The sequence below is a fragment of the Moschus berezovskii genome, chromosome 11 (assembly GCF_049115385.1).
Source record: "Moschus berezovskii isolate FMDL1 chromosome 11, NW_MosBer_1.0, whole genome shotgun sequence".
In the NCBI taxonomy this organism is placed as follows: Eukaryota; Metazoa; Chordata; class Mammalia; order Artiodactyla; family Moschidae; genus Moschus; species Moschus berezovskii.
The window spans coordinates 96626640-96644847 of record NC_142470.1 but is presented as its reverse complement, the minus strand read 5'-3'; the positions used below and the strand labels follow the sequence as shown (position 1 = coordinate 96644847).

Genomic DNA, 18208 nt, shown 5'->3' with positions numbered 1-18208 from the left:
GGCATTGTGAATTCTTTGATATACTCCCATTAATTTTTTTTTTTAAATCAGTTTCTTAACTTTTTAGTACCACAGGATGCTCCAATCTCATCTTTTATTTTAGTTGTAGTCCTAGAAACATCCATTTCCCTGGGTAGCCCTGCTTCCTTTTTTTTGATGAATGGCATTTAGAAACCAAAATCTGGTTGCTGGGAGTGCTCATTACTGCTAGGGTATCATTGCTTCTAGTCCCTCAGTAGAAAGAGTCCCATTGTCTATGTCGGGAACTGATGAATGCACACACGTGTGTTAAAATTTTTTATGTCTTTTAAGTAGTTTGACCATTTTATTATTTTGAAATCTACCACTTTATCTCTGGTAATGTGCTTTGTCTCGAAGTTAATTTTGCCTAATAGTAAGATAGACACACTGGTAGTTACTTTATAGGATTGCTGTTCCTGTGTTGTATTTTTCCACATTTTTTAGTTTATTTTATATTGAGATGTAGTTGATTTACAATATCATATAAGTTTCAGTTAAAGTATTGGCTGTATTCCCTGCGCTATATAACTTTGTAGCTTATTTATTATACATAGTAGTTTGTACCTCACGATTCTCTATCCCCTTTTCCCTTTGCCTTTTCTTCTTCCCACTGGTGACTACCAGTTTTATATATCTGTGAGTCTCATTTTTGTTGTACTCACTAGTTTGCTTTATTTTTTAGATTCCACATATAAGTGATAACATACAGTATTTGTCTTTCTCTTCCTGACTTATTTCACTAAATATAATACCCTCCAAGTCCATCCATGTTGTTGTAAATGGTACAATTTCATACTCTTATATGACTGAGCAGTATTACATTTTATTTTGCATCTTTTTTATTTTTTTAAAGCATTTATTTATTTTAATTGGAGGATAATGACTTTACAATATTGTGATGGTTTTTTTCATACATCAGTATGAATCAGCCATGGGGATACATGTGTCCCCTCCATCCTGAACCCCCCTACCTCATTTTTTTTTTCCATTCATCTGTTGATGGACTTTTAGGTTATTTCCATATCTTGGCCATTGTAAATAATGTTGCTATAAACATTGGGGTGTATGTATCTTTCAAATTAGTGTTTTGTTTTATTCAGATATATTCTCAGGAGAGGAATTGCTGGGTCATTTGATAATTCTGTTTGTAGACTTTTTTTTTTGGCTGTGCCACATGTCTTGTGGGATCCCAGTTCCCTGACTAGTGATTGAACCTAGGCCCTTGGCAGTGAAAGTGAAAAGTCCTAACCACTGGACTGCCAGAGAACACCCTCCTGTTTTTTAAGGACCACTGATACTATTTACCACAGTGATTGCACCAATTTTCATTCCACCAGCAGTGTATAAGGATTTCCTTTTCTTCACAGTCACATCAACATGTGTTATTTGTTGTCTTTTTGATGATAGCCAATGGAGTTGGTGATAGACAGGGAGGCCTGGCGTGCTGTGATTCATGGGGTCGCGGAGAGTCGGACACGACTGAGCGACTGAACTGAACTGAATTGAACTGAATCTGACATATGTGAGGTGATACCTTACTGAGAATTTGAATTGCATTTCTCTGATGATTAACAGTGTTGGACATCTTTGCATGTGCCTGTTGGCCATTTGTATATCTTTTTTGGAAAAATGTCTATTCAAGTCTCCTGCCCATTTTTCAGTCAAGTTGTGTTTTTTTTTTTTTTTTTTGGATATTGAGTTGTATGAGGTATCCATATATTTTGGATATTAACTCCATATTAGTCATATCATTTACAAATATTTTTTTCTCATTCAGTAGCTTGTTTTTTCCTTCTGTTGATGGTTTCCTTCACTATGTAAAAGCTTTTAATTTAATTAAGCCCTATTTGGTTACTTTTGTTTTTGTATTATTTGCCTTAGAAGAAAGATTGAGAAAATTATTGCTGGGATTTATGTTGAGGTGTGTTCTGCCTATATTTTCTTCTGTCTTTTATTGTTTCTGGCCTTATATTTAGGTTTATAATCTATTTCAAGCTAATTTTTATATATGGGATAAGGAAATGTTTTAATATCATTCTTTTATATGTACATGTCCAGTTTTCCCAGCACCACTTATTAAAGAAACTATTTTTCTCCATGTGTATTCAATACCTCTTTTGTAATAGATTAGTTGACCATAAGTGTGTGGGCTTATTTCTGGGTTCTCTACTCTGTTCCATTAATCTATGTGTCTGTTTTTAATGCTAGTACCATACTATTTTGATTACTGTGGCTTTGTTATAGTGTGAAGTCAGGGAGTGTGGTATCTCCAGCTCTGTTCTTCCTCAAGATTGTTTTGACTTTGGGGTCTTTTGTGTTTTCATACAAATTTTAAAATTATTTATTCTAGTTTTGTGAAGAATGCCATTGATATTTTGATAGAGATTGCAGTGCACCTGCAGGCTGCCTTTGGTAGTATGGTTATTTTTAAAAATACTATTCCAATTCATGAACATGATCTATCTTTGCATCTGTGTCCTCTTCAGTTTTTCTCATCAGTGCCTTATAATTTTCTAGTACAATTCTTTTACTTCCTTAGGAAGTTGTTACTAGGTATTTTAATTCTTTTTAATGTGATTGTAAATGGGATCATATCCTTAATTTATCTTTCTGGTAGTTCATTGTTAGTGTATAAAGTGCAGTATATTTCTGTATATTAATTTTGTATCCTGAAGCTTCAACAAATTCATTGATGAGCTTTAGTAGTCTTTTGGTAATATCTTTAGGACTTTCTAAATATAGTATCTATGTATAGTCTACAAACAGTGACGTTTACTTCTTTCTTTCCAATTTAAATTCCTTTTATTTCTTTTTATTGTCTGATTGCTGAGGGTAGGACTTTCAAAACTATGCTGAATAAAAGTGGTGAAACTGGGCATCTTTGTCTTGTTCCTGATGTTAGAGAAAATACTTTCAACTTTGTATCATTGAGTATAATGTTGTTGTTTAGTCCCTAAGTCATGTCCGATTCTTTTTGCAATCCCGTGGACTATAGCCCACTAGGTTCCTCTGTCCATGGAATTTCCTGGGCAAGAATACTGGAGTGGGTTGCCATTTCCTTCTCCAGGGAATCTTGCTGACCCAGGAGTCAAACCTGCGTCTTCTGCATTAGCAGATTGATTCTTTACTATTGAGCCACTGGGGAAGCTTGAGTATATTGTTAGCTCTGTGCTTATCATATATAGTCTTTATCATGTTGAGATCACCCCTATACTCAATTTCTGGAGAATTTTTATCATAAATGAATGTTGTCAAAATGTTTTCTGTATCTGTTGATATGCTTATATGATTTTTCAAACTGTTAATTTGTAGTATAGTGTGAAGTCAGGGAGTGTGTGATATCTGCAATTAACATTGCAGATAAAAAAAAATTATTGGGGAATAGTTGGTTTACATTATTGTGTTAGTAGTTTGCATATATTGGGCCATCCTTGCATCTCTGGGATAAATCCCACTCAATCATGATGTATGATCCTTTTAATGTATTGTTGAATTTAGTTTGCTAATATTTTGTTGAGGATTTTTGAATATATTAGGTTGGTGCAAATATAGTTATGATTTTGGACTGTGAATTTTAAATCATTATAACTAGGCTTGAACGCATCTTTATTAATCAAAACAGAAACCATTATATTAAATACATTTTGCCAATGAGAAATGTTTGCTTATTCCTGTAGCATAAAAATCTATGCTTCAGGATTTGACAAACTCTTGGAAAGCATTTTCTGTATCCTGCTGGTTGTGGAAGTTTTTTCCCTGCAAAAAATCATCGAGATACTTGAAGAAGTGGTAGTCTTCTTCAAGTAGTGGTGAGAGATCAGGTGAATATGGCAGATGAGACCAAAGCTTCATAGCCAGATTCATTCAACTTTTGAAGCACTGGTTGTGCAATGTGTGGTTGGGCATTGTTGTGGAGAATTGTTGGGCTCATTCTATTGGCCAATGCCAGTTGTAGGCATTGCAGTTTTCAGTGCATCTGATTGATTTGCTGAGCATACTTCTCAGATGTAATGGTTTCGCCTGGATTCAGAAAGCTTTAGTGGACCAGCTGGGCAAGAGACCACCAAACAGTGACCATGATCTTTTTTTGATGCAAATTGACTTTGAAAAGTGCTTTGGAACTTTTTCTCAGTTTAGTCCAACCACTGAGCTGGTCATCACTGGTTGTCTTATACAATCCACTTTTTGTTACACATCACAATCCAGTGGAAAAATGGTCCTTTGTTGTTGTGTAGAATAAGAGAAGAAGACACTTCAAAATGGCGATTGTTTTGATTTTCAGTCAGCTCATGCTGCTACTGCTAAGTCACGTCAGTCGTGTCCGACTCTGTGTGACCCCATAGACGGCAGCCCACCCAGCTCTGCCATCCCTGGGATTCTCCAGGCAAGAACACTGGAGTGGGTTGCCATTTCCTTCTCCAATGCATGAAAGTGAAATGTGAAAGTGAAGTCGCTCAGTCGTGTCTGACTTAGCGACCCTGTGGACTGCAGCCTACCAGGCTCCTTCATCCATGGGATTTTCCAGGTGAGAGTACTGGAGTGGGGTGCCATTGCCTTCTCCGAGTCAGCTCATGAGGTACCCACTAATAAAGCATTTTCACCTTTTCAGTTTGCTTCAAATACCGAATGACAATAGAATGGTTGATGTTGAGTTCTTAGGCAACTTCTCATGTAGTTGAAAGAGGATCATTTTCAATCATGGCTCTTAGTTTTCACTGTCAGTTTCTGATGGGCCAGGCACTGCGTTCCTTGTCTTCAAGGCTCTCATCTCCTTTGCAAAACTTCTTGACCCACCATTGCACTGTACGTTTGTTAGCAGTTCCTGGGCCAAATGTGTTGTTGATGTTGTGAGTTGTCTCCATTGCTTTATGACCCATTTTGAACTCAAATAAGAAAATTGCTCAAATTTCCTTTTTGTCTAATGTCATTTCCATAGTCTAAAATAAATATAAAATAAACAGCAAGTGATAAATCATTAGCAAAAAAACATGAAGTGAGAAATGTGCATTAAAATGATGTATAACATAACCACATTTATTTATAATGTATTCCAATATCAAATGGCAAATTTCAACAATGCAAAACCCATACTTACTTTTGCACCAGCCGTGAAAGTTGGACTGTGAAGAAAGCTGATCGCCGAAGAATTGATGCTTTTGAACTGTGGTGCTGGAGAAGACTCTTGAGAGTCCCTTGGACTGCAAGGAGATCCAACTAGTCCATTCTAAAGGAGATCGATCCTGGGTGTTCATTGGAAGGACTGATGCTAAAGCTGAAACTGCAATACTTTGGCCACCTCATGCGACGAGTTGACTCACTGGAAAAGACTCTGATGCTGGGAAAGGTTGGGGGCAGGAGGAGACGGGGACGACAGAGAATGAGATGGCTGGATGGCATCACCGACTCTGTGGACATGAGTTTGAGTGAACTCCGGGAGTTGGTGATGGACAGGGAGGCCTGGCGTGCTGTGATTCATGGGGTTGCAAAGAGTCGGACACGACTGAGCGACTGTACTGAACTGAACTGGACTGAAGATATTCATCAGTGATTCTAGCCTGAAATTTTCTTCTTTGTGGTATTGTTGTCTGATTTTGGTAAAAGGGTGACGGTGGTGTCATAGAATGAGTTTAGAAGCATTCTTTTCTCTTCAATTTTTTGCAGTAGTTTGGGTTGGAAGGTGTTAACCCTTTAAATATTTGGAAGATGTCACCTCAGAAGTCCTAGACTTGTGTTTGTTGGAATTTTTGAAAATTTCTGATTCGGTTTTGTTGACTGTAATTGGTCTGTTCATATTTTCTACTTCTACCTGTTTCAGTCTTGGGAGACTGTACATTTCTAGGAATTTGCCTTGTTCTGCTAGGTTGTTCATTTTATTGGCATATGTTAATAGCTGTTCATGGTAATCTCTTATGACCCTTTGTATTTCTATGGTGTCAGTTGTAACTTCTTTTTCATTTCTGATTTTATTGATTTAAGCTCTCTCTTTTTTTCTTGGTGAACTTGGATATGGGTTTATTGATTTTGTTTATATTTTCAGTAAACCATTTCTTAGTTGCAATGATTCTTTTCTCTTTTTGTTTGTTTGATTTTAGTCTCTATTTCATATATTTCTGCTCTGATTCTTTTGGTTTCTTTCCTTCTACTAACTTTGAGTTTTGTTCATTATTTTTCTAGCTACTTTAGGTGTAATGTTAGTTTGTGTATTTGGAATTTTTCTTGTTTCCTGAAGTGAGCTTGTTAACTTCCCTCTTAGAACTGATTTTACTGTGTCCTATAGATTTTGAGTTTGAGTGAACTCCCGGAGTTGGTGATGGACAGGGAGGCCTGGTGTGCTGTGATTCATGGGGTCGCAAAGAGTCGGACACGACTGAGCGACTAAACTGAACTGAACTGAACTGATAGATTTTAAAGCCTTGTATTTTTATTTTCATTTGTTTCAAAGTATTTTTTGGTTTCCTCTTTGGTTTTTTGTTGATCCATTGGTTGTTTAGTAGCAGATTTTTTAGCTACCATGTTTATGTTTTTTGCAACTTTTTTTTTCTTGTAGTTGGTTTCTGTCTCATAACATTTTGGTCCAAAAGTTACTTGATATGATATCAGTGTTCTTAAATTTAAGAAGGCTCCCTTTGTGGCCTAGCATGTGACTTATTCTGGAAAGTGTTCCATGTGTGTGTTGAAAATAATGTGTATTCTGCTTCTTTTGGATGCAGTGTTCCATATGTATCATTAAATCTATATGATATAGTGTGTCACTTAAGAGCAGTATTTCCTTATTAATTTTCTGTTTGCATGATCTGTCCATTGATATTAGTGAGGTCTTAAAATCTCCTACCAATTTTGTGTTACTGTCAACTTCTTTTTTTATGTCTGTTAATATTTGCTTTATGCATTTAAGTGCATCTATGTAGTATACATATATATTTATAATTGTTATATTTTCTTCTTAAATTGACCCCTTGATTATTATATCATGACCTTCTTTGTCTTGTTCAGTAGTCTTTGTCTTAAAGTCTATTTTGTCTGAAATAAATATTGCTTTCTTTTCGTTTTTGCTTGCACGATAAAACCTTTTTCCATACCCTCACTTTCTGTCTGTGTGTCTTTACGTTTGAAATAAATCTTGTGTATGCAGCATTTATGTGTTTTTTTTTTTTGTATCCATTCAGCCACTCTGTGTCTTTTAATTGGAGCATTTAGTTCACTTACATTTAAAGTAATTATTAATATGTACTTTTCCTGCCATTTTGTTAATTGTGTTTGTAGTTCCTTTTAATTCCTTTGTTCATCTTTTTTGTCTTTTTTATTGTGATTTGATGACTATCTTTAGTGTTATTTTTGGATTCCATTCCCTTTGTGTGTGTGTGTATGTGTATTTGTTAACAGACTTTTGGTTTTTGATTATTGTGAGAGATATATATGATAGTTTTAAGTTGCTGATCTCTTAATTTCAAATTCATTTTACCAGTCCTGCATTTGCAGTCTCATCCCCTCATGATTACTCTTTTGACATTTTATTTTGCATCTAATTGTTTTGTGTATCCCTTAACTCCTTATTGTGGGTAAGAATGATTTTATTGCTACCTTCCTACTGGCTTTGTGTGTGGTTGATTTCCTATCTTACCCTATATTTCCCAGTACTGATGAGCTTTTTTTCTTTTGTAATTTCATGTTTCTAGTTTTGGCCTTTCCTTTTTTGCTTAGAAAGTCCTTTTAACATTTCTTAAAATTGGTTTGGTGGTGCTAAATTCTTTTAGCTTTGCTTGTCGGTAACATTTTGACCTCTCCATGAAATCTGAATGAGACCCTTGCTGGGTACAGTATTCCTGCTTGTAGATTTTTAAATTTCATCGATTTGAATATGTTGTGCCACTCTTCCGATCTGCAGATTTCTACTGAGAAGTCAGCTGGCAGCCTAAGGGGAGCTACCTTATATGCAACTTGTTCCTTTTTCCCTTGCTGCTTTTTATATTCTCTCTTTATCTTTCATTTTTGCCATTTTAATTAAAATGTCTAGCCATTCTTCCTGGACTTGAATGTCTGTTTCCTTTCCCAGATTAGGGAAGTTTTCAGCTATTACGTCTTCAAATATGTTCTCTGTCCCCCCATCTTCCCCTGTTTTTGTCTTTGCTTTTTGGGACTCCTCTATTGCAAGTATTACTATGCTTGATGTTGTCCTATAGATCTGTTAAACTTTTCTCATTTGTTTTTATTTTTATTTCCTTCTTTTTGTTCAGGGTCAGGATTTCCACTGCTCTGTCTTCCAGCTCACTGATGGGTTTCTCTGTATTGTTTATTCTGCTTTTGATTTCTACTGTGTATTTTTCGATTATTGTATTCTTCATCTCTGGTTGGTTGCTCTTTATATTTTCCAACTCTCTGTTACAAACTTCTGTCTTCTCGCTCTGTGTCCATTCTTCTCTCAAATTCTTTGATCATCTTTACAATCATTACTCTGAACTCTTTCTCGAATAGTTTGGTTATCTCCACTTCACTTAATTCTTACGGGCTTTTATCTGGTTTGGAACATGTTTCACTGTTGACTCATTTTGCCTAACTTGTTTTATTATCTTGTTCCTTTATTTCAAACATTTTTATTGTTGACTCATTTTGCTTAACTTGTTGTTTTATTTCTATGTATTTGGTAGATTGGTTGTGTTTACCAACTCTGGAGATGTGGTCGTTTGTCGGGGACATCCTTTGTGTACCAGCAGACCTTTCTCCATTTGGTCACCAGAGCTATATACTCTAGGGATGTCCCCTATGTGGGCTGTGTGAGTACTTCTGTTTTGTGACTGGTACTGTGGGTGGTCTGGTAGGCTTGGTTGGTTCCCGGTTTGATTGGTTGCCAGGCCTTGCCTTGTGCAAAGGTTTCTGGCAGCTCACTGGCAGTGCTAGGTCACACTGCAGCTGGCTGAGGAATCCTGTGGGAACCTGGGGCTAGTGCTGACTTACTGGTGGGTAGAGTTGGTTCCATGAGGTCCCCAGGCTGGTACCTGTCCACTGATGGGTAAAGCCAGGCACCAGGGATAGTGCTGGCCCCCTGGCAGGTAGAGTTGGGTATTGGTGTCTAGCTGCAAGGGCCAGAGGCTACAGAGCTGGTGTCAGACTGCTGGTGGGTGGGCTGGTTCCCGACACAGTTGTCTGTTTGGTTCAGTGTTCCTGAACTTTGTGTTGGCCTGCTGGTTGGTTAGCTGTCTTTGGAGCTGTAGTTGTCCTGTCGCTGGTGTCCTCTTGCTAATGTATGAGGCTGCTCCTGATGCTAGAGAACTTGCTAGTGACCAGGAGTGGAAATTCTAGTTCCTGACCACTGTTGTGTGTCAGTGGGTTCCGTGGTCCCTGGCAGCAGATTCCTATGGATCCCTGGTTTAGCGTCTGTACAGTGGTGTGTAAGTTCAGTCTTGGGCCTTTTGGGCAGGGGCAGCTGTGGGCTCAGGGGGCCTTAAGGCAACCTTTGTGGTTGGATGGAGCTGTGTACTCACCTGTTTAGTTAGGTACTTGGCCTGAGGTGTCCCAGTACTGGTGTCTTAGGCCATTGTGTAGGTACAGGTCTGGATTCTGAGGCTCATAAGCTAGGGGGAGGATTCTAAATTTGTTCTTGCTAGCACCAGTGTCCCTGTGGTAGAACAAGCTCCCTGAAATGGCTGCTGCTGCTTTCTCTTTCCCCAGGGTAGGCTCCAGTTGCCTTCTGTCTCTCTGGGAAACTCTCAGAATCAGCAGATAGGTCTGACTCAGGTGCCTTTCAAATTACTGCTTCTGCCTTGTATCCTGGAGCATATGAGATTTTATGTGCACTTTTTAAGAGTGGAGTCTCAATCTCTAGCCTTCTGGGACTCCCAATAGTAGGCCCTGCTGGCCTTCCAAGTCAAGTGTTTAGGTAACTTGTTTTACTGGTACAGGACTTTTTGGGCTGGGAGCCTGCTGTGGGGCTTAGATTCATCACTTTTAGGGGACAATGTCTGCAGTTGTAATTATTCTTCCATTTATGGGTCACCCATTTGGGGTATGGGCCTTGACTGTACTGTGTCTCTGCCCCTCCTGCCCATCTTGTTGTGGTTCCTTCTTTATTTTTTTTTTTTTGTAGTTAATTTATTTTTTATTGGAGGCAAATTATTTTACAATATTATATTGGCTGGTTTTGCCATACATTGATATGAATTTGCCCCGGGTTTACATAAGTTCCCCCTCCTGAACCCCCCTCCCACCTCCCTCCTCCCTTTATCCTCCCTCTGGGTCATCCCCGCATGCCAGCCCCGAGCATCCTACAACATACATCGACCCCGAACAAGTGATTCGTTTCACATACGACAACATACGTACGCGGTTCCTTCTTTAATATCTTTAATTTGTAGAAGATCTCATCTGATAGGTTTCAGTCATTTTCATCAATGGCTGTTCTGTAAGTAGTTGTAATTTTGGTCATTAGAGGAGCCGAGCTCAGGATCTTTCAATTCTGCCATCTTGGTCGATATCTTCTGCATTTTTTATGTTAGCCTCTCTGTGTTCTTTAAAGTGTGTTTCTGTTACATAGCATAGATTTAGTCTTTCTTTAAAAATAATTTTTTTTGGTAAATCCATTTTGACAGTATTTATCTTTTACATAGTATTGTTAGTTCATTTGCATTTATCATAAATCATCATATGGCTGCAATTAAATTGTGTTTCTTCTTTATTTGTTGTAGCTGTTCTTTATTCATTTGTTCCTCCTTTCTTCTTTTGGGTTCATTTAGCATTTTTTAGAAATCTATTTCATCTTCTCAATGAGCTTTTTGCTTTAGTCTTAATTTTTAGTTATATCCCAATTTTTTATTGGGCTTCTTTGGTGGCTCAGATGGTAAAGAATCCACCTGCAATCCAGGAGACCTGGTTCGATCCCTGGGTTGGGAAGATCTCCTGGAGAAGGGAATGCCTACGCACTCCTGTATTCTGACCTGGAAAATCCCATGGATAGAGGAGCCTGGCAGGATACAGTCCATGGGGTCTTCTTTTATTAGCAGTAATTTTTTATTAGGCAGTCTAAAATTTTAATATGTATGTTTCACTATTTGTAGCATATCCGTATGGGGTGTGTGTGTGCACGCTCAGTCACGTCCAACTCTTTGAGACCCCATTGACTGTAGCCTGCCAAGCTCCTCTGTCCATGGGATTTTTCAGGCAAGAACACTGGAGTGGGTTTCCATTTCCTTCTCCAGGGGATCTTCCCGACCCAGGGATTGAAACTGTATCTTTTGAGTCTCCTGCATTGACAGGGAGATTCTTTACCACTGTGCCACTTGGGAAGCCTGTATAGTGCTAGTTAACAATTTTTGTACTTTCAGTTCAGTTCAGTTCAGTTCAGTCGCTCAGGCGTATCCGATTCTTTGCGACCCCATGAATCACAGCACGCCAGGCCTCCCTTCGTTCTCTTTTTTGTGCTATTGTTATATATTGTATTTTATTCCTACATATTTTATAAATCCCTTAATATGGTATTACCACATTTCGTTTACATTCAGTAATCCTTTAAATACATTTTGCAAGAAGTCTTTTATATTTATCCACCTATTTAAACTGTTTGGTGCTCTTTTTTTCCTCCTTCATAACTGGGTCTCCATCAAGGATCATTTTTCTTCAGCCTGAAGAACTTTTATATTTATTATTGGGCAGGCTTTCTGGCAATAGTTTCAGCTTTTACTTGTCTAAGTGTGCATTTATTGCACCTTCATTTAAAAGGATTTTTTCACTAGATATAAAATTCTAGATCTATTTAGTTTTTTTGTCTTTCCCATAACTTTAGTAATGTTATTTCATTATCTTTGCTTGTATTGTTTTTGATGAGAAACCAGCTGTGAATATCATACAATATCATTTATACGTGGAATCTCAAAAATGGTACACAGAAACTTATTTGCAAAGCAGAAATAGAGTCATACATGTAGAGAACAAGCTAATGACTACGGGCGGTGGGGAGGGAGTGGGATAAATTGGGAGTTGAGATTGAGTATATATACTACTATGTGGGCTTGCCAGATGGCTCAGTGTTAAAGAATCTGCCTGCCAGTGCAACAGTTGCAGGTTTGATCCCTGGGTTGGGAAGATCTCCTGGAGGAGGAAATCGTAACCCACTCCAGTAGTCTTACTGGAAAAATCCTATGGTCAGTGGAGCCCGGTGGGCTATACAGTCCATGGGGTCACAAAGAGTTGGGCACAATTGAGTGTGTGCACACTTACTCATCCTTGCACACATGCACACATGTATATAATAGATAACTAATGAGAACCTACTGTGTAACCCAGGAAGCTGTACTCCTCTATGGTGACTTAAGTGGGAAAGAAATCTAAAAAAGAGTGGATATATGTTTATGCATAACCGATTTGCTTTGCTGAACAGCAGAAACTAACATAACATTGTAAAGCATCAATATTCCAGTAAAAATGAACTGAATAAAATCAGCTGTGTTTCAGTTATTCCTCCCCTGAATGTAATGTGTATTGTTTTTGTAGTTGCTCTTAATATTTTTGTTGTTGTTGAGTTTGTGTAGTGTTCAGGAGAGGATTTTGGGGGTGTGCGTAAATTTTTTCATTCTTGGGGTTTACTGAGCTTCTTGGAGCTTGGTTTGGATTTTTCCTTTTTTGAATTTTGGGAAGCTCTTATACTTGATCTCTTCAAATATTTCTTCTGCTTCATAATTTGTCTCTTTTCTTTTGGGAATCCAGTTATGCTTTTGTTAGATTTTGATCATTTGTCTCTGATCCTTTTTTTTCTCCTTTGATAGTTTGATTTCATTAATGCTTTCTTCTCTTTCATCTGTCTCCTTTTAAGACCATCCAGTACATTCCTCATTTCAGATACTTTATGTTTCAACACTAAAATTACTGTCTGATTCTTTATAGAGTTCTCATTGCTAAATTTCTTCTAGTTTTCTCAATTCTTATATATAGTACTTATTTTACTGTTTTCGTCTGCTAATTTGGACAATTAGCTTACCTGTGAATCTTCTATTACTGTTATTTTTTTGATATGTAAGTTGCTTTTCCCCCCTTTTATTACATGTCTTCTCATAATTTCTGATTCTTTGCTCTTCTAGCAGGGTTCTAGGATGTAAGAAATGTGTAGCTCTAGATTTCCCAATGTTTTCCGGTACCATCCTTGACTTCCCACATGTTGCTTACTCAGTTAATATAACTCTCTGAGCAGAGGTGGGGTGAAGTGGTAACTGTGTGGTGAGGATTATGAGCTTTGTGTTTGGAACATTTCTAGATTTTAATCTTTCACATCACCCTAAGTGTTAATATTAAAAATTTGAGTATTTTCTCCTTATTGTAAAATGTTGCTCTAGGCTTATTTCTCTTCTCACCTGTGACCCAGACTTGACAACTTTCCCTACTGAGGATAATGGATGCTATTCTTTGCTAATCTGGAGAAGGGCTTGTCTCTTTCTGGTACTTTGTTCATTTAGATGTTTTTCATTTGTATCTCCTATATGTTTTTAAAGAAAAAAGTATATGTTAACTTTTTGGTATTTATTGTCACTGTTATTATTGATATGGTAAAGGCAGTAGTCATTTGTGGCCCTCTATAGCACAAGATTCGGAGAAGGCAATGGCACCTCATTCCAATACTCTCACCTGGAAAATCCCATGGATGAAGGAGTCTGGTAGGCTGCAGTCCATGGGGTCACTAAGAGTTGGACGTGACTGAGCGACTTCACTTTCACTTTTCACTTTCATGCACTGGAGAAGGAAATGGCAACCCACTCCAGTGTTCTTGCCTGGACAATCCCAGGGACGGGGGAGCCTGGTGGGCTGCCATCTGTGGGGTCGCACAGAGTCAGACATGACTTAAGCAACTTAACAGCAGCAGCAGCATAGCACAAGATTGAATTGAAGCTCCTTTTTTTTCTTTGAATTTAGTTTTTAAAAATTTCTTTCAGATTTTATATTCCTTGCTAAAACATTAATATGGGGGGGAAGGTAGCCCCAAATCTCATGGTTAATGCGTGAGTGTGTCTGTATATATGTCTTTGTATGTGTGTGTTAGTTGCTCAGTTGTGTCTGACTCTTTGTGACCCCATTCACTGTAGCCCACCAGGCTTCTCTGTCCATGGAATTCTCCAGGCAAGAATACTAGAGTGGGTAGCCATTGCCTTCTTCAGGGATCTTCCTGACACCCAGAGATTGAACCTGGGTGTCCTGCATTGCAGGCAGGTTCTTTACCAACTGAGCCACAAGGGAAGCCCCTGTATGTCTATGTATATATAATAAAAAAAGAAATTGTAAAGACTCTGGTTCAATAATGATTTTGAACATAAGTGACTGTTTTGGAGAGAAGAGATAAAAGGCTGGGTTTCATAAGAAGAACTAAACCATTAAACTAAGTAATACAAAGGTGTTACTCGGTGATTTCTAATGAATAAAAATTCATTGCTCAAATGAAACTACTCAGTGATCTCTAAGACCAAAGATCTTTTCACTCCTTACAAGAAGGACTTTCTGGAATTTTTATTTTTCTCCTAGGAACTGGTATTTATTATCATATTTGATGTCAACAAGATGCCACAACTACAGAAAACAATTGCACACATTGCAAAATCTCAAAGCAGTCAATGGAACCCCAGTCAGTAAAAAAGTAATTCAAATTACTCCAAAGAGCAACTGGAGTATTTAAATTTGAGTATAACGAATTTATATTTGAATATAAAGAATTTTTAAAACATCTTTATACATCCAGCCAACAAATTAAAATGGTTAACAAGAAAAAATACAAATTCAGAGGTCTGGTATCAATGTTTAGAAAAGGCAACTGCTTAAGCATTTCTATCAATTTGAACATCAATCTTTCCGCCACTCAGCTTCATCCCATTCATCATCTGGCAGGCTGTCTCAGCCACCTTTGGCAACTCAAACTTAACCACACTGCACCCCTTTGGCTTCCCATTCTCCATCTTGATGTTGGTATAAAGCATGTGGCTACGTTTGTTGAACCTGTCTTTTAGCATCTTCCATGTAAAATCAAATGGGAGATTTGTCACAAATATCTGGCACGCCTTCCTGGCCACCCCAGGGGCATGGCCTCCAGCTCCACCAAAGGAACCTGCGAAACTTCCTCTAAAGTTGCCATGCTCCATCTTGATGGCACAGTCAAAGCTGACACTGCCACCGCCACCCATGGCCAGGCCCATGCACTCAATGCCAGCGTTCAGGGCTGGGCCCATGGCAGGACCCATGTGTTCCAGGCTGTTGGCGCCCATGCGTTCCAGGCCCGTATGCTGGAGACTGTTGGCACTCATATGCCCCAGGCCCATGCACTCCAGGCTGGTGGCTGTGTGATCCATCACAGGGCCCATGCTCTCTAGGCCTGTCTCCATGCCTGTGGGCACCATGTGCTTGATGGCAGGTCCCATGTGCTCCACACCAGAGCCCATGTGCTCGATGGTCTGGCCCAAATGGTCATTGGGTGCGGCCATTTGCTCGAGGCCAAAGACCACCCTGGCACACATGTGCTCCATGCCAGAGTTGATGCGCTCCATGATCTGGAGTTTATGTGGTCGAGGCCCAGGGGCCCCATGTGCTCAATGCCAGAGCCTGTGTGGTCCGTGAACAGGCCCATGCGCTCAATCTTGGAGCCCACACGATCCATACGGTGGCCTAAGCCTGCGCCCATGTGTTCCATGCTGCCTGCCCGCCCCCCACCCCCACCCCCCCGCCCCTCTGCCATGCTGTCAATGATGGGGCCCATCCTCTTGATTCCAGGGACACTGCCTCCGTCTCCACCATTTATTCTGCCCTTCTTCATCCCAGATCCAAATAGACCCATGTTTTTCATGCCACCACCAATGGGTCCTTCCATGCCTCCCATTTTATTTATTCCAAATCCTATGCCTTCCATTCCCATTCCTGCAGGTCCCAGGTTGCCCATTCCAATGCCTTTATTCAAATGTTTGGCATCAGTAGGCTGCCCTCCTGGTCCTAACCCCATGCCAATACCACCAAGTCCATGGGGAAGTTGTGGATGCTCAGGAGGGAAAATACCTCACTTTGGTAAGGCCCTCTTATCCATTTTCACGTGCACTGGTCTCAAACAGCAGCTGGCCACTAAATATAGATATAGCTTGCATGGCTTCAGTGGACTGTTCAAAAGTAAAAACGCCTATTCCATGACTTTTTTCATCTTTAACCTCAAGAATGTCTGCTCCGACCACCACACCAGCCATACTAAAACCTTCCTTCAGTTCCTACCAGCCAACTTTATAATCCAGTTCAGTTCAGTTCAGTTCAGTCGCTCAGTCGTGACTGACTCTTTGCGACCCCATGAATCACAGCACGCCAGGCCTCCCTGTCCATCACCAACTCCCGGAGTTCACTCAAACTCATGTCCATTGAGTCGGTGATGCCATTCAGCCATCTCATCCTCTGTCGTCCCCTTCTCCTCCCGCCCCCAATCCTTCCCAGCATCAGAGTCTTTTCCAGTGAGTCAACTCTTCGCATGAGGTGGCCAAAGTATTTGAGTTTCAGCTTTAGCATCAGTCCTTCCAATGAACACCCAGGATTGATCTCCTTTAGGATGGACTGGTTGGATCTCCTTGCAGTCCAAGGGACTCTCAATCAAGAGTCTTCTCCAGCACCACAGTTCAAAAGCATCAATTCTTTGGTGCTCAGCTTTCTTCACAGTCCAACTCTCACATCCATACATAACCACGGGAAAAACCATAGCCTTGACTAGACAGACCTTTGTTGGCAAAATAATATCTCTGCTTTTTAATATACTATCTAGGTTGGTCATAACTTTCCTTCCAAGGAGTAAGCGTCTTTTAATTTCCTGGCTGCAATCAGCATCCACAGTGATTTTGGAGCCCAAAAAATAAAGTCTGACACTGTTTCCACTGTTGCCCCATCTATTTCCCATGAAGTGATGGGACCATTTGCTACAAATACTGTGCTTCCCAGTCTTCCAGCCTTTTGCATTGCTCTCCTGGCATGTTCACCATCAGGATCTTCTTTGACTTTCAGTGGTTTTCCACTCCGACTATGCTTGTTTAGAACTTCAGCAGCTTTTTTCATGCTCTCTTCCATCTTGATTTCAACAACAGCACATCCCCTTGACTTTCCTTCAGCGTCCATTAAGAGCTCCACGTATGTTACCTCACCAACTTTTTCTTTAACCAGATCTTTATGTGACTGCCATTTCACATCAAAAGGTATGTCTGTAATGAAGGCTCTATCTTTTAGTTGGATTGGCATATGGCTGAAAGCGACTGCCTCTCTTTTTATGTTTTTCTCCTTCCTCTTCTCATTCAGAGCAGGTTGTTTTCCTTCACCTGTCAGGCCTGCAGCGCCCTTGCTGCGTGGCATGCCGGGCGCGCCGCTCTCCTCCTCCATTTTGGGCTCTGTGGCCGCCACCTTGGCCACCGCTTCAACCCGTGCTGCCATTTTCTCCGCGTCTGGGCTTTTGACTTTCTGGAATTTAATTACCTTTAATATCTAGAAATCTTGAAACTTTTTTGTTTGTCCCTTATTCTCTGCTTTTTGCAAGTATTTCCCTTTAATATCTTTTTTGTGATGTTATTGAGTAACATTAAGTTCTTAAGGGATTTAAAAGTTCTTGAAAACTCTGGGCTTTTTGTGTTAAATCTTAATGCTATTCTCTGAGATCCATGAAACAAGAAATCAGGGAGGTAAGTTTTAGAATCTTTTATTTTGTGTTTTTTGTTTATTTAGCACCTTTTGGTTCATTTACATGTTATTTTTGATGGTAATGTTCCTTCATATTTATTAAACATATATAAAACTGTCATTTTTTTCCAAATAATATTCCCTTTTTTTGGCTCAGTTTTGGTAATTTACTTGACCATCCCCTAGAAAATCTTAAGTATAGATCTATCTGGTATCTTTGAAAATTGGATAAGTGTTAGATATGATCTGTCAACTAGCAGGCTAGCTGTCTAACAGTGTTGTAATGGTGTTTTCTTAGATTGTCATATTGAATACTATCAGATATTTGGTTTATCATATGTTGGTTCAGTTTTTAAACACACATTTCTCTCTTCACAAGTGGACATTTTTCAGCTTTATTGAGGTATAATTGATAAATAGAATTGTAGGATATTTAAAGTGTACAACGTGATGATTTGATATACATATATAGCAACAGGATTCCTTCATCAAATTAATGAACATATCCATCACCTCACATATTTACTTTTTTGTTTTC

General features: G+C 39.2%; 1 protein-coding gene and 1 pseudogene across 4 annotated transcripts in view; one reads left to right on the top strand and one right to left on the bottom strand.

Moving 5' to 3' along the window:
* Positions 1-18208, top strand: part of EXOC6B (exocyst complex component 6B) — a 762215-nt gene that overhangs the window by 270682 nt on the left and 473325 nt on the right. The window lies entirely within an intron of this gene.
* LOC129539449 (heterogeneous nuclear ribonucleoprotein M-like) lies at positions 14805-17433 on the bottom strand (annotated as a pseudogene).